The sequence below is a fragment of the Tachypleus tridentatus genome, chromosome 2 (genome assembly GCF_004210375.1).
Source record: "Tachypleus tridentatus isolate NWPU-2018 chromosome 2, ASM421037v1, whole genome shotgun sequence".
NCBI classification, from domain to species: Eukaryota; Metazoa; Arthropoda; class Merostomata; order Xiphosura; family Limulidae; genus Tachypleus; species Tachypleus tridentatus.
The window spans coordinates 82,302,964-82,316,696 of record NC_134826.1 but is presented as its reverse complement, the minus strand read 5'-3'; the positions used below and the strand labels follow the sequence as shown (position 1 = coordinate 82,316,696).

General features: G+C 38.4%; 1 protein-coding gene across 2 annotated transcripts in view; it reads left to right on the top strand.

The window, feature by feature from the left end:
• LOC143244365 (uncharacterized) overlaps window positions 1–13,733 on the top strand; it is a 151,092-nt gene that overhangs the window by 78,450 nt on the left and 58,909 nt on the right. The window lies entirely within an intron of this gene.

Here is a 13,733-nt window from a genome sequence, read left to right as displayed (position 1 = left end):
TAGATTCAACCGAATCAAGTACTAGAAATCAGAAATTGAGGAGGGACAGAGAGGGGACTGGTTTCCCTTCATAATAGAAAGAGGGAAAAAGTATTCCTTTTGATATACATATAATTACTGAATTTGGATTCAAAAGGGAAGTGAATACATTTAAGAGTTTCCCTTGTTAACTTTGACTGTTTCAGCTATAACGGATTCTGTTAAAAAGCAAACGAACATAATGGTATTTTACTAGGAAATTTTAAACCGTTTAACCAGTTTTTACGCCACGTTTCGTCACACTTGTCACGCAGGAACCAGTAATACACTGTATACTTTGATATTATCTATATACTCCAAACTTTTATGTATATACATATGTAGAATTTATATCTTTCTTACCTTTCTATAAATTTGTTACTAAAATTCAGATTTGTTTATTTTTTATCGAGTTCTGTTTAGGGAAAGACCGGTTTAGCTTATTCCACATCACTGACAGAAAGGAGTTTCACACTTCTGTAGTTACTATCAGTGTTGGGGCCCAGCATTCCAGGTGGTTAGGGCGCTCGACTCGCAATTTCAGGGTCGCATGTTCGAATCTCCATCACACTAAATATGCTCGCCCTTTCAGCCGTGGGTGCGGGCGTTATAATGTGACGGTTAATCCCACTATTTGTTGGTAAAAATTGGCTGTGGGTGGTGATGGCTAGCTGCCTTTCTTCTAGTCTTATACTGCTAAATTAAGAGACAACTAGCGCAGATAGCCCTCTTCTAGCTTTGCGCGAAATTAACAAAAACAATCTCAAGTCAGTAAAGAATAATTCCAGACTAGGAGGCCCGGCACGGCCAGATGGTTAGGGCGCGTAACACACAGTTTGAGGGTCGCGGATTCGAATCTCCCTCTCAACAAACATGCTCCTCCTTTCCGCCGTAGGGGCGTTATAATACAAGGGTAAATCCCAATGTTTGTTGGTAAAAAGAGTAGCCCACAAGAGTTGGCGGTGGGTGTTGATGATTAGCTGCCTTCCATCTAGTCTTACACTGCTAAATTAGGGACAGCTTGCGCAGATAGCCCTCGTCTAGCTATGCGCGAAAGTCAAAACAAACCAGACACAGAACTCTAGTGTCGAGTGTTCGAACTATTCATGTGTATTTGTTAGTAATTTGAAATGTAGTTCAAGCTTTAGTTCTCAAATTAAGGCCTGATTTATATGTCCTGAACAAATAGTTGCACATGTTGCATCATACTGAGTAATGCTATAATCACAAAAGCTCCCCTTCCCACAAATTAAAAACACATACACAAGAGCTGTAGCGATTCGGAATAAACCCACGTGACCTTGTAGTTTGAGGAACTTGCACTTTTATCGCGTGGTTGATTTACCATTTGTTATCACGCTATTCTTATTACTAGTTTAACAATATTTGGTTAGGTTTAACAATCTCACATTTATTAGGACTGCTGTATATAATATCTCTTGAAACTTGTTTAGCAACACCCGTGTTTTTTCCTCAGATTTATCAATACACACAGCGGAGTTCATCTTACCCACGTGTATGTATGTGGTTTTATTTTAGAAGAGTCATGTTGATAGTAGGGGACGGTGGCTACGGTGATGAGAACGTTTGCCAACATTTAGGGGGCGAGTGATAAAAGTTGAAACCCTATCATTTGTAGTTGTTTTGTTTTATTCACTCTCCTAGTGTTTCATACCTACAACCTGCTTTAAATGTGGCCAAAACAAGCATGAAATTAACTGAGCTGAATCCTTGTCGCACCAAACATACTCGCCCTTACAGCCATAGGGGCGTTATAATGTGACGGTCAATCCCACAATTCGTTGGTAAAAAAGTAGCCCAAGAGTTGGCGGTGGGTGATGATGACTAGCTGCCTTCCCTCTAGTCTTACACTGCTAAATTAGGTACGGCTAGCGCAGATAGCCCTCGTGTAGCTTTGCGTGAAATTCAAAAACAAAAACCAAATTGAGTTGAATATAAAATCATACTGATGTTTCACCCCTTAATCAAAGTAAGAATTCACGTTGTCAACAGTATTAATTCGTAAACGTGTTTTGGCCTTGTACTATACTGTCCGTGTCATAATGAAAAATTTAGAGATTTTATTGTAAGTTTAGCTGGGATACCAGTCCCCAGAACAGAAGTTATGTAACTTCAGTTCAATGGAAGGCCTTCTTGGGACGTGGCTTCCTTTATATCTAATTCTAAAAACCGCAAAACGCAAAATATAAACCTGCAAGTTTGTACGTATCTGCGCTTGGATTCAATGAACCCTTAAACCAACTTTGGTAAAGATCCATTTACAGGAGACAAAGTAGTGGTATTTCTGTGTATCTCCTCATGGACCCAATGAACATTTATATAAATTTTGGCGAAGATCCATCCATACCATGCGAAGTAGTTACATAGACATATAACACACAGTACTGTTAGATTTTTAGATTTTTTTCAATATACGGTGTTGTAACTTTATGTTTTGTGTATAACGTTATATATCCTACATAAAGTTATATTTGTCAATGTTTACGTAAATAAACGAGGTCCGACATGGCCAGATAGTTAGATTCGTAATCTGAGGGTCGCAGGTTCGATACCCCGTCACTCCAAACGTGCTCGTCATTTTAGCCGTGGGGGCGTTACAAAGTTATGTTCAATCCCACTGTTAGTTGGGAAAAAGAGTTAGCAGTGGGTGGTGATGACTAGATATCTTCCCGCTAGCCTTACACTGCTAAATTAGAGACAGCTATTGCAAATAACGCTCGTGTAGCTTTGCGTGAAATCATAAACAGGCACATGGACATAGAAGTTTTTGTTGTTGTAGTTGTTTCAGCGCATATAGCTGCATAATGAACAATCCGCAGTTTGTTTCATCTATGGGATTCGAGCCTTGAATTTAAGATGATAAAAAAGGATATTTTTTAAGACAACAAAGTTATTGTGAGGCACACACAGATATTTCGTCGAAAACAAAATACCCGATAAATACGGATAAACTAAGTGAAGAACACACAGATTTTATTATATAAATAAGGCAAAATGATGAGAAAACAAAACAAAACAGGAGAGAAACAAACATGTAAGAGATTTAAAGAGTTAGGAGTGTTTAAAAATAATAAGAAAAAATCACAAGTTTCCGTTTCCTCGTTTGTCTCCTGGAAACCGCTAAAGCGGAACTACTAGCAATTTATTCGCCGGATTTAGCGCCATTATTCATGACAACCGTTTATCGAACAGCGAACACAATAATGTGCATATCTGGGTTACTGTACGTCTAGTGACGTCCGTTGATAAGAGAGAATGAACATAGAAACTGTTGTGGCAGTTCGTGTAACAATATTAAATATTTTATTGTTTGTCAATCCTACCTCGGCTGGCTATATAACACAACAATAAAAAACTTCGCCGTTATTGAACTTTGTATTGAGTGACACAATCATTGCCCTGACCTTCAATGTGTTTTTAGAGACCCTCATGAGATGGCGTTGCGGTGTTCTTCAATAAATCACAATATAACTCCCTGCCACTTTACTTCTCTCCGTCATGTGTAGGCCTATATTATGTGACTTGTAATATTATTATTATATCTGTTGGTGAAAACTTTTCTGACTTGTAACTTGTTAGTGCTGTATTCTACACACGAAACGTATTTCGTTTAATCACGAAATATATACTTATAAAAACAACAGAAATACCTTGATAATCGTTTTGGTTATTTTTTGCAAGGCTAACAATAGATGGCTCTGTTTTTCTCTCAGTCATATCTGATAACTTCTTATAAAAATGTATTGTTGTTACATCCGATCGTAACGTTAATACTTTTATTAGCATATAAGTTAAACCAGTCCGCACAGTAAAACAACGATATCTTTGTTTGAAATAAATATATGTTTTATTACCATTTGTTATTAACTTACAAGCAACGACTCTTCCTTACTGTTTGTTTAGAATTAAGCACAAAGCTACAGAATGGGTTATCTGTGCTCTGCCCATCGCGGGTATCGAAACCGGATTTTAGCGGTGTTAGCCCGCGGACATGCCGCTGTACCAATAGGGGCCTCTACAATTTTTAGTATCGATCCAAGGCTAGACAATAGGACTAAAGAAGACAAACTTACTTTCACTCTTTGTGATACTCAACCGAGCTAAATATGAGTATTAAAAGAAAAGCATCGCCCCGTTCTCCGAGTTGCCCTTGGCAAAAATATTCGTAAGTCTGTTTTGATTTTTCTGCTTAATAAAATCGCGTAAAAAAAACATAAATGCGTTCAAGTTTGTTTTCACGTTTCGTTCTTTCTGTAAGAAAAAGAAGATTCAATTCTGCGTTTTAAGCATAAAAACGACTAGTCCCCCGCTGGGACAGCGGTAAATCTACGTATTTACAACGTTAAAATCGAAGGTTCGATTCCCCTCGGTGGATTCAGCAGATAGCCCTACATGGCTTTGCTAGAAGAAAACAGACAGATAGACAGACAAAACGTTCAACAATGATCCCTCAACAAGTTAGGTGAAATTTTATGAATGTTACATATTTAAATATTATATGAATCAGTATCATCAAATCAAAAACACTGATATGAAACACACTGTATTTCACATTTCTCCACTGGCTTTTTAAACCCGGTAATCTGTTACTTTCTAAATAGTTATAAAGTGAGCATTTTTATTTAAATTTAATTTTTGGTGATACATTTTATTGACTCGTTTTGTATAGATACTTTGTGTGAAGATTTATTGACTCGTTTTGTATAGATACTTTGTGTGAAGATTTATTGACTCGTTTTGTATAGATACTTTTTGTGGAGATTTATTGACTCGTTTTGTCTAGATACTTTGTGTGAAGATTTATTGACTCGTTTTGTATAGATACTTTTTGTGGAGATTTATTGACTCGTTTTGTCTAGATACTTTGTGTGAAGATTTATTGACTCGTTTTGTATAGATACTTTGTGTGAAGATTTATTGACTCGTTTTGTATAGATACTTTGTGTGAAGATTTATTGACTCGTTTTGTCTAGATACTTTGTGTGAAGATTTATTGACTCGTTTTGACTAGATACTTTGTGTGAAGATTTATTGACTCGTTTTGTATAGATACTTTGTGTGGAGATTTATTATAAATTTCGTGTGTATTATCACTGGTCATCTTTCACGTCACGGCGGCTCAACGCTAAGTCCTGGGGCTTATAACGTTAAAACATGAGCTACGATACCCGTGGTGCTTTGCACACATATAGCCAGCTCGTTATGTAGCTTTGTGCTAAAATACGAAGAAACAGTCATTTGTAGTTCTTAGAATAATTATGATTCATAAACCCGTAATATCTTAGGTTGCGCCTCACCGTGGTTCCTTATAACGCTAAAAATGTTTTTGTTTATCGGAAAAACAAAATATATGTTAAAAGTTTACCTTCGGTTATGCTACAACCACATATATCGAGTTTTAACGCGTATGATTGTCATGTTAAATGAGACAAAACGAGTTGGTTGTTTTGGTTTCAAATTTTGGCACAAAGGGCATATCCGTCTTCAATTTTGAACTGCGTGACTAAGAGACCGTGTAGAAGGTAGCTGATTAACCGCACTTTCTGCCATCTCTTTCTTACAGAGCAATGAGATATCATTGTCAATCGTATTATTGTACTCAAAAGCAGAAACAGTTGACAGCTTTTCTGAAGCAACTGGTTGCGAACAGTAAGGGTACAGTAATTACTGGGTTATGGTTGGATCTGGTGAAACACACTTGAGCCAGTTGACCGGTTGTAAAAGAATGAACGGAACAGCGAACCATTCCCAGTCTTTCTATGATATGTGGTCCGATATAATCATGAGGTGAGGAGGCGCTCGACTTGTAACCTGAGGGTCGGGGCTTCGGATTTCCGTCACACCAAACATACTCGCCCCTTTCACCCATGGGGGCTTTCTAATGTCGTGGTCAATCCCACTATTCGTTGGTAAAACAGTAACCCAAGAAGTGACGATGATTAGCTAGCTGCCTTCCCTCTAGTTTTGTCCCTCGCTGGTACAGCGGTAAGTCTACGGATTTACAACGTTAAAATCAGGGATTTGATTCTCTCGGTGAACTCAGCAGATAGCCCCATATGACTTTGTTCTTAGAAAACACACAGACGCTATAGTCTTACACTGCTAAATTAGGGAGTGCTAACGCAGATAATACTCGTGTATCTTCGCGCGAAATTCAAAACAAATCAAACAAACTTTCATACCTTGCATCATGAGGATGATAGATTGTTTTTCATTATGTACAGTTGGGAAACATAATCCTTTTTACTTATTTATTTTCCATATATGTTACTTTCGTATCTTATACATTATTTCTCTTTTAGATATTTTAGCAAAACTTGTGCAAGACAGTCGTGTGAAAACAAATATTTACAAAATATATCCAAAATAGTTTATTGTTAGATCTAATATATTATTTAAATAGCAACAATGGAAAATAGATACAAAAATATAATATATATTTTTAAAAATAAATAATAACTGCTTGAGTCTTTAAGGTGTTTTTTTTTTTTTTTTTAATTTAACGGCTAAAAGTTTGCACGTGTCAGAAAGTAAAGGTGCCGCAAAGTATATGGTAATTTAATTGACTGTTTCTGAGGAATATTTCAACTACACAGTGTTACGTCGTGACTTTAAGTTAAAGACTATCCATACTTACAAAAATCTGGGTCTGTATCGATGTGATGCAAGGTTTAATAATTCCTTAATGCACAGTTACGCAGTCTCGCCCTTAATTGTGTGTGTGTTTTCTTATAGCAAAGCCACATCGGGCTATCTGCTGAGTCCACCGAGGGGCCCTTAATTGTATCTGACGTTCCATGATGGACAGCCGACAACAGTGCTACGTTCTCTTCCTTCGTAATGGGCCCGGCATGACCAGGTGGTTACGGCACTCGACTCGTAATTTGAGGGTCGCGGGTTCGAATCCTCTTCACAACAAATGTGCTCGCCCTTTCAGCCGTGGTGGCGTTATAATGTGACTGTTAATCCCACTATTCGTTGGTAAAAGAGTAGCTCAAGAGTTGGTGGTGGGTGATAATGATTAATTTGCCTTCTCTCTAGTCTTACACTGCTAAATTAGGGACGGCTAGTGCAGATAACCTTCGTGTAGCTTTGCGCGAAATTAAAAAACAAACAAACAATCGTTTGTAATATTTACTAAGCGTTTTTATTTCTCGCGCGTAACTTAAAATGTTCCCGGTGTCTGTCTTTGTTTTGTATGACACGTGGTTAGAACGTGCCTCTCGTATACGACGTTTCTCTTGTATGACGTTTTTCTCATTTCGAAATATATGAATAATTCGTTTTGGTGATAATATCCATTTGAAGGTCTAAGGGGTTTGGTCATCATAATTATCATAATAACTACAGGTTTTTATTTGTTGGTAACTAGAAATCTGCAGCAGGGGCCACCTGTGTTCTGCTCACGGTTGGTATCGAAACTCTTATTGTAAACGTTATAAATCCTCATACTTACCACTAAACCACAGTGAGAAGAGCATTAACTGATAAATAATGTTTAAACGTTAATTATTTCTTTGTTTATTTGTTGTTAAGCACGAAGTTACACAGTGGTCTATTTTTGTTGTACGGGTATCGAACCGGGATTTTTATCATTGTAGTGACGTAGTCGACATAAGTGTTGTTGAAAGTCACATATTTTGTTTGTTTTTTTAATTTATATATATATATATATTATTATAAAATTCGACAAGACACTTAAGTATATTCCTCATTAAAATTATTAATACATTTTGTTTAGGCTTTATTAATTATCATCTGGCCCGGCATGACCAGGCGGTTAAGGCGCTTGACTCGTAATCTTAGGGTCTCTGGTTCGAATCCGCCAATGAGATGGGGTGAGAGATTTTGATCTTTTTCGGAACTCACGACCATCATCATACGGCAATCACGAAGATACACCAATAAGCATCGTTCTTATTTCTGTTGTAAGAATTTTCCAAACCTGTTCTGAATAAAAGACTAAATTTTGTTCTCATTATAAAGCGAGTTGCACACGAACTCGAACTTTTCTTTTTCTCGTAATTTACATCTCATGGCGCATTTCAACTACAGGACAGAAAAGAACAGAGCTGAATAAATCAGTTAACACGTGGGAATAATCATCATTAGGGACGTTTCTATCGCTTGGTTACTATGTTGAGAAGTTTGTTTGTTTTTGAGTTTCGCGCAAAGCTACACGAGGGTTATCTACACTAGCCGTCCCTAATTTAAGTGTAAGACTAGAGGAAAGGCAGCTAGTCATTACCACCCACCGCCAACACTTGGGCTACCCTTTTACCAATGAATAGTGGGATTGATCGTAACATTATAACACCCCCAAGGCTGAAAAGGCGAGCATGTTTGGCGCGACGGGGATTCGAACCTGCGAATGTTGAGAAGTGTCGAAAGGAAATAACTTGGATTTTATACCAACTATATGTTTTAGAAGCGTCAGTAAATTCGAAGAAACTGCTTAACACAAAATTCATTGTCATGACGACATTGTAGTAAAACAAGTGGAAAAAATAACTTTGTGTTTTAGGAAACTCACCAACAACTGTCGGACCAATCGTCCAATGCTATCTGTACTAACAACCTTCGTGACGAATACCAATAGACTGTACGTGGCATAATAGAACCAATTATAAGAAATATTAAATTTCCATTATAAACTAAGAATTTAATTATAAAGTACCCTAGCCTTTCCGTATTCTATCTTCTTCCTAAGATATATAAGCCAGACAATCCTGGTAGACTTGTAGTTTAAACATGCAGCTACCGAAACGAACTCGTTTCTAGTTACCTCGATTCCATCTATTTCATCATCTCCCTGCGTAAATTCAGGATACCAATGACGCCCTAGAAAAGAAATTTGAATTTTGATTCAGAATTAGATTCTATTATTTCATTCACACTTGACATAACATCATTTATGCACCTCTAATCCACACGAAGATGGATTAAAAGTCCTAAATCACTATCTTGACCAGAGGGATCTCGTACATCCACCCACTGAATCCCGGTCAGATTAGTCAAAACAGTTATACTGTTGAATGTCTTTCATTTTAACAAGAAGCTCTATGAACAAGTGAAGGGTGTCGTCATTGTAACCGAAGTTGGTCCCTCCTCTGGTAACCTCTTTGTTGGTTACATCGAAGACTGCATGTTTTCTAACTACACAGATACCAACCCTGCCTTATATTTATGATGTTTTTGGTATAGCTACATATAACAAAGATGATTTTTGTCTTCAGTTCTTTAAATTCTTTAACCCATATTTTCTTCAATTTCCCACCAAGTCACCTTATTTCTTGACATAAATATTTACGTGATTGATGACGGCCATCTCACGACGTCTGTACATTGCAAACGGAATGGACACACATAGCTGCTAAGGTATTTTTACTCCAGTCATTCCGGAGAAACATTCCCAAATCGCAACTCACGTTCTGCAGTAACTTCCAGGATAACAATAACAAATACATCGATATCTCCAGTACTTCTCTTCGTCACACTAGAAATAATCTGTATATAAAACAAGCTTTGAACCTCAACGCTCCCATACGTAATTAAACAGTATCGGTAATTGCAACATCAAGACGTTGGACAATGTAAATGTCAATAACACTTCACTTCAACCTACATATTACCCATTGAACACGTAAACAACTCGTAACTTCCACATCGTAGCACAGGACGTTACCATTGGTCAGTATGTTTCTAATAAATGAGAAGCAGTGAGTTAGTCTTCCATAGTCAACATTTGATCACGCTCCGGCATGGCCAGGTGGTTGAGGCACTCGACTCGTAATCCGAGGGTCGTGGGTTCGAATCCCCGTCACACCAAACATGATCGCCCTTTCAGCCGGGGGGCGTTATAATGTTAGGTCAATCCCACTATTCGTTGGTAAAAAAGTAGCCCAAGAGTTGGCGGTAGGTGGTGATGACTAGCTGCCTTCCCTCTAGTCTTACCATGCTGAATTAAGGACGGAGAGCGCAGATAGCCCTCGTGTAGCTTTGCGCGAAATTCATAACAAACAAACAACATTTAACCGTCACATGATACTAAGATAAGTACTGTTGTTAGAGAAGAGATGTAATACCTGCCCTCTTATTAATCACAAACATCTGTTAAGGCCCCGAATTCAGGCTATCCTGTCAGTAATCGTTTCACCTGTACATTTAAATGTTTAACTTTAACATATCTTGTTATTTCTTACAACTGCAACCAGAAACTAGCCATACGCTCGGTTAATACTCACGATAATACTTTCGTAACGGGCCCGACATGGCCAAGCGTGTTAAGGCGTGCGACTCGTAATCTGACGGTCGCGGGTTCGCATTCCCGTCGCGCCAAACATGCTCGCCCTTTCAGCCGTGGGGGCGTTATAATGTTACGGTCAATCCCACTATTCGTTGGTAAAAGAGTAGCCCAAGAGTTGGCGGTGGGTGGTGATGACTAGCTTCTCTCTAGTCTTACATTGCTAAATTAGGGGCGGCTAGCACAGATGGCCCTCGAGTAGCTTTGTGCGAAATTAAAAAACAACAACAAACTTATGTAACGTGTCTGTTAACGATCGAAATAAACCTGTACAATTGACACTTCAACAAAGATGGGCGGGCATTCGTGATGACGAGAAACTCACGTGCAGAAAAAATGTATCTCAGGACGGGTGGTATGGGTATTAACACTTTTTACTAACAAAGCAGAGAACAACGTTACGACCTTCTCAAGTCATTATCAGGTGAGTAAAACAAAATTTAGACGTTCATACCAGCCATCCTGAGATACAATGACGAGTATTACATGGAGAACATTTTAAAGTATTGGATCTACGACATAGGTTTTATAAGTTATTTTCGAGTAATAACGAACGATTCAGTTTTTTTAATAATCTGTAAAATAACATTCTTTTCACGTTTTTTAAAAAAAACTCATTTATTTAAATGTGTTTATATTTCTAGTCGTTCTTATTACATTATTTGCAGTCAGTCACTTAGGATTTGTGATATTGTGAACACTGTATTGTTACAAACAGAATGGCTACATTAGCATTAAGCCTCATACATTTTGAAACATTATGTGAACACTGTATTGTTACAAACAGAATGGCTACATTAGCATTAAGCCTCATACATTTTGAAACATTATGTGAACACTGTATTGTTACAAACAGAATGGCTACATTAGCATTAAGCCTCATACATTTTGAAACACTATGTTTCAATCACACTATAGTTTTCATATTCATTGCTAAACGACTCTAACAATTTCGAAGATTCATTACAAGTTTACATGTCATAAGACACTATTTTTAGGTCTATTATATTTTTGAACTCGTATTTTAAAAGTGTAATAGGCCTAGAACGAACGACATTTCGCTTCTTTCTGTATCGGGTGTTTGGTCTGAATGACCAGGGAGGGTCACATGGATCTCTTCCTCTATTACGACAGTTAAAATTGTTACTGACTTCTGGCGCGTAGGGATAGAAGTTCACAGTTTTCTAGTGTACTTACTTTCGGAATTTTCTCTACGCTCGAAGCGTCGCCAACAAAATAATATATATACTCTTCAAAAAAAGAAACGCAAAAGGCAAAATTTGAGACATATTGTTAACAAGTTTATTCCGGGTAGTTCTGTATGACATGTGTGAAACTTTGCACATTCACTCCTGAACATCAAAAGTCTGCAAAGGCGAAGTCCACGCTCACTAGTTGAAGTTTAACGTCACTCAACGTCAATAACGACTATGCTCCCGTGAGCATCAATAACTGCTTGGCATCTCCTGCCCATGGAAGCGATGAGATGACGAATCATAATCCTGTGAAATGGCTGTCCACTCAGCCTGCAAAGCTGCTGCAAGCTGAGGTAGAGTCTGCGGTTGAGGTTGTCGCCGTCGCAGACGTCGGTCCAGCTCGTCCCAAAGATGTTCGATGGGGTTTAAATCTGGTGATCTGGAGGGCCAGGGAAGAACGTTGATGTTGTGGTGTCTCAAGAAGACAGTGGTGAGTCGGGCTGTGTGAGGACGGGCGTTGTCATATTGATAAACATCGTTGACGTTCACCATGATGGGTTGCGCATGGGGCCTAAGAATCTCGTCGACGGTTGTGTACGGTCTGATCGGAAATCCTACGCAGTCCTGGTATGGTTGAGGCAGTAGACTTCGCAGTAGTGGTCCTATCCCGAAGGTGACGTAACCAGAAGTAGCGATCTTGTGCGGGCGTGGTCACACGAAGTCTGCCAGATCGTGGACGGTCACGAGTTGATCCATGTTGTTGGTGACGAATCCATAGCCTTGTGATGGTGCTTGGGTGGACATTCACAGCTCTGGCAACATCTGATCGAGATTCGCCTTTCAAACCACCAATGGCGTTGTTGCGTTGTGCTTCAGTCAGTCTTGGCGTAACTGTATTGCGTGTCGGTGGCTTAACACGGAGCTATGGAAACCGAGAACCCGTCACTTTTATAGGGATTTTGCACATGTTGCACTTGCAGAACATGCAGATCTCTCAAACAAATTTATTGGACACGAATGCGTTTTGGCGAAAAATCCGATGTTTTCCTCCGTTTTCAAAGTGCACAACTTTTATTGTCGTTTTGGTCTGACAATCAGTGCCTTAACACGTGTAACATCACATACTCTGAGCTTGTAACGTTATTACATATATTTCTCTTTAAAATAACAAAAATATCCCTTTTGCGTTTCTTTTGTTGAAGAGTATATTTTAGGTGATGTTTCACGAAAGGTATAGTTCTTTGTTTTATCACCTTCGTATTTTTACTGTTTATGCGCGTACGTGTCTTTTATCCTCAAAAATCAAATGAAGTATTTTTATGATAAAGTATCTTTCTACATAAAGTAATAATGTTGAACAGAAAACATTCAGTTACGAATGGATCTTCAGAACAAGCACAGCAACATTGGTTTTTGAGTAGAATGTATCGTTATTTTTTGTAAAACGTTTAACGTATTACAGTTTGTTTCGAATTTCGCACAAAGCTGGACAACGGCTACATGCCGTCCCTAATTTAACAGTGTAAGGCTAGAAGGAAGGCACTTAGTCATCACTATCCACCGCCAACTCTTGAGATACTTTTCTTAATCAAAGAATAGTGGTACTGATCGTCATATTATAACGCCCCCACGGCTGAAAGGGGGAGCATGTTTGGTGTGAGGGGGATTTGAAACCGCGACCCTCAGATTTTGATTTGAGCGCCCCAAACCACCTAGCCCAAATTTAAATGGAAGAATACTTAGAAATAATAACGTAAATAATATTATTAAAACAGGAATATTGCACTGGAAAAAATAGAACACCATTGTTTTAAAGTTTTAAAATGTTTTCTCTAGCAAATAAAAATTAAAGTAACAAAGCTTACAGTTCTATCCAGTTTTGTCGGTTCTTGTATCAGGGATGTGTAACGTATCGGGAATTTATTTTGGTTTCAGTAGTTTAGTCTTAATTTTACCCAGTACATGATCGGTTTGGTTTGTTTCGAATTTCTCGCAAAGCTACACGAGGGCTATCTGCGCTAGCCGTCCCTAATTTAGCAGTTTAAGACAAGAGAGAAGGCAAATAGTCATCATCACCCACCGCCAACTCTTGGGCTACTCTTTTACCAACGAATAGTGGGATTGACCGTCTCATTATAACGTCCCACGGCTGAAAGGGCGAGCATGTTTGGTATGACGAGGATTCGAAAAGACTA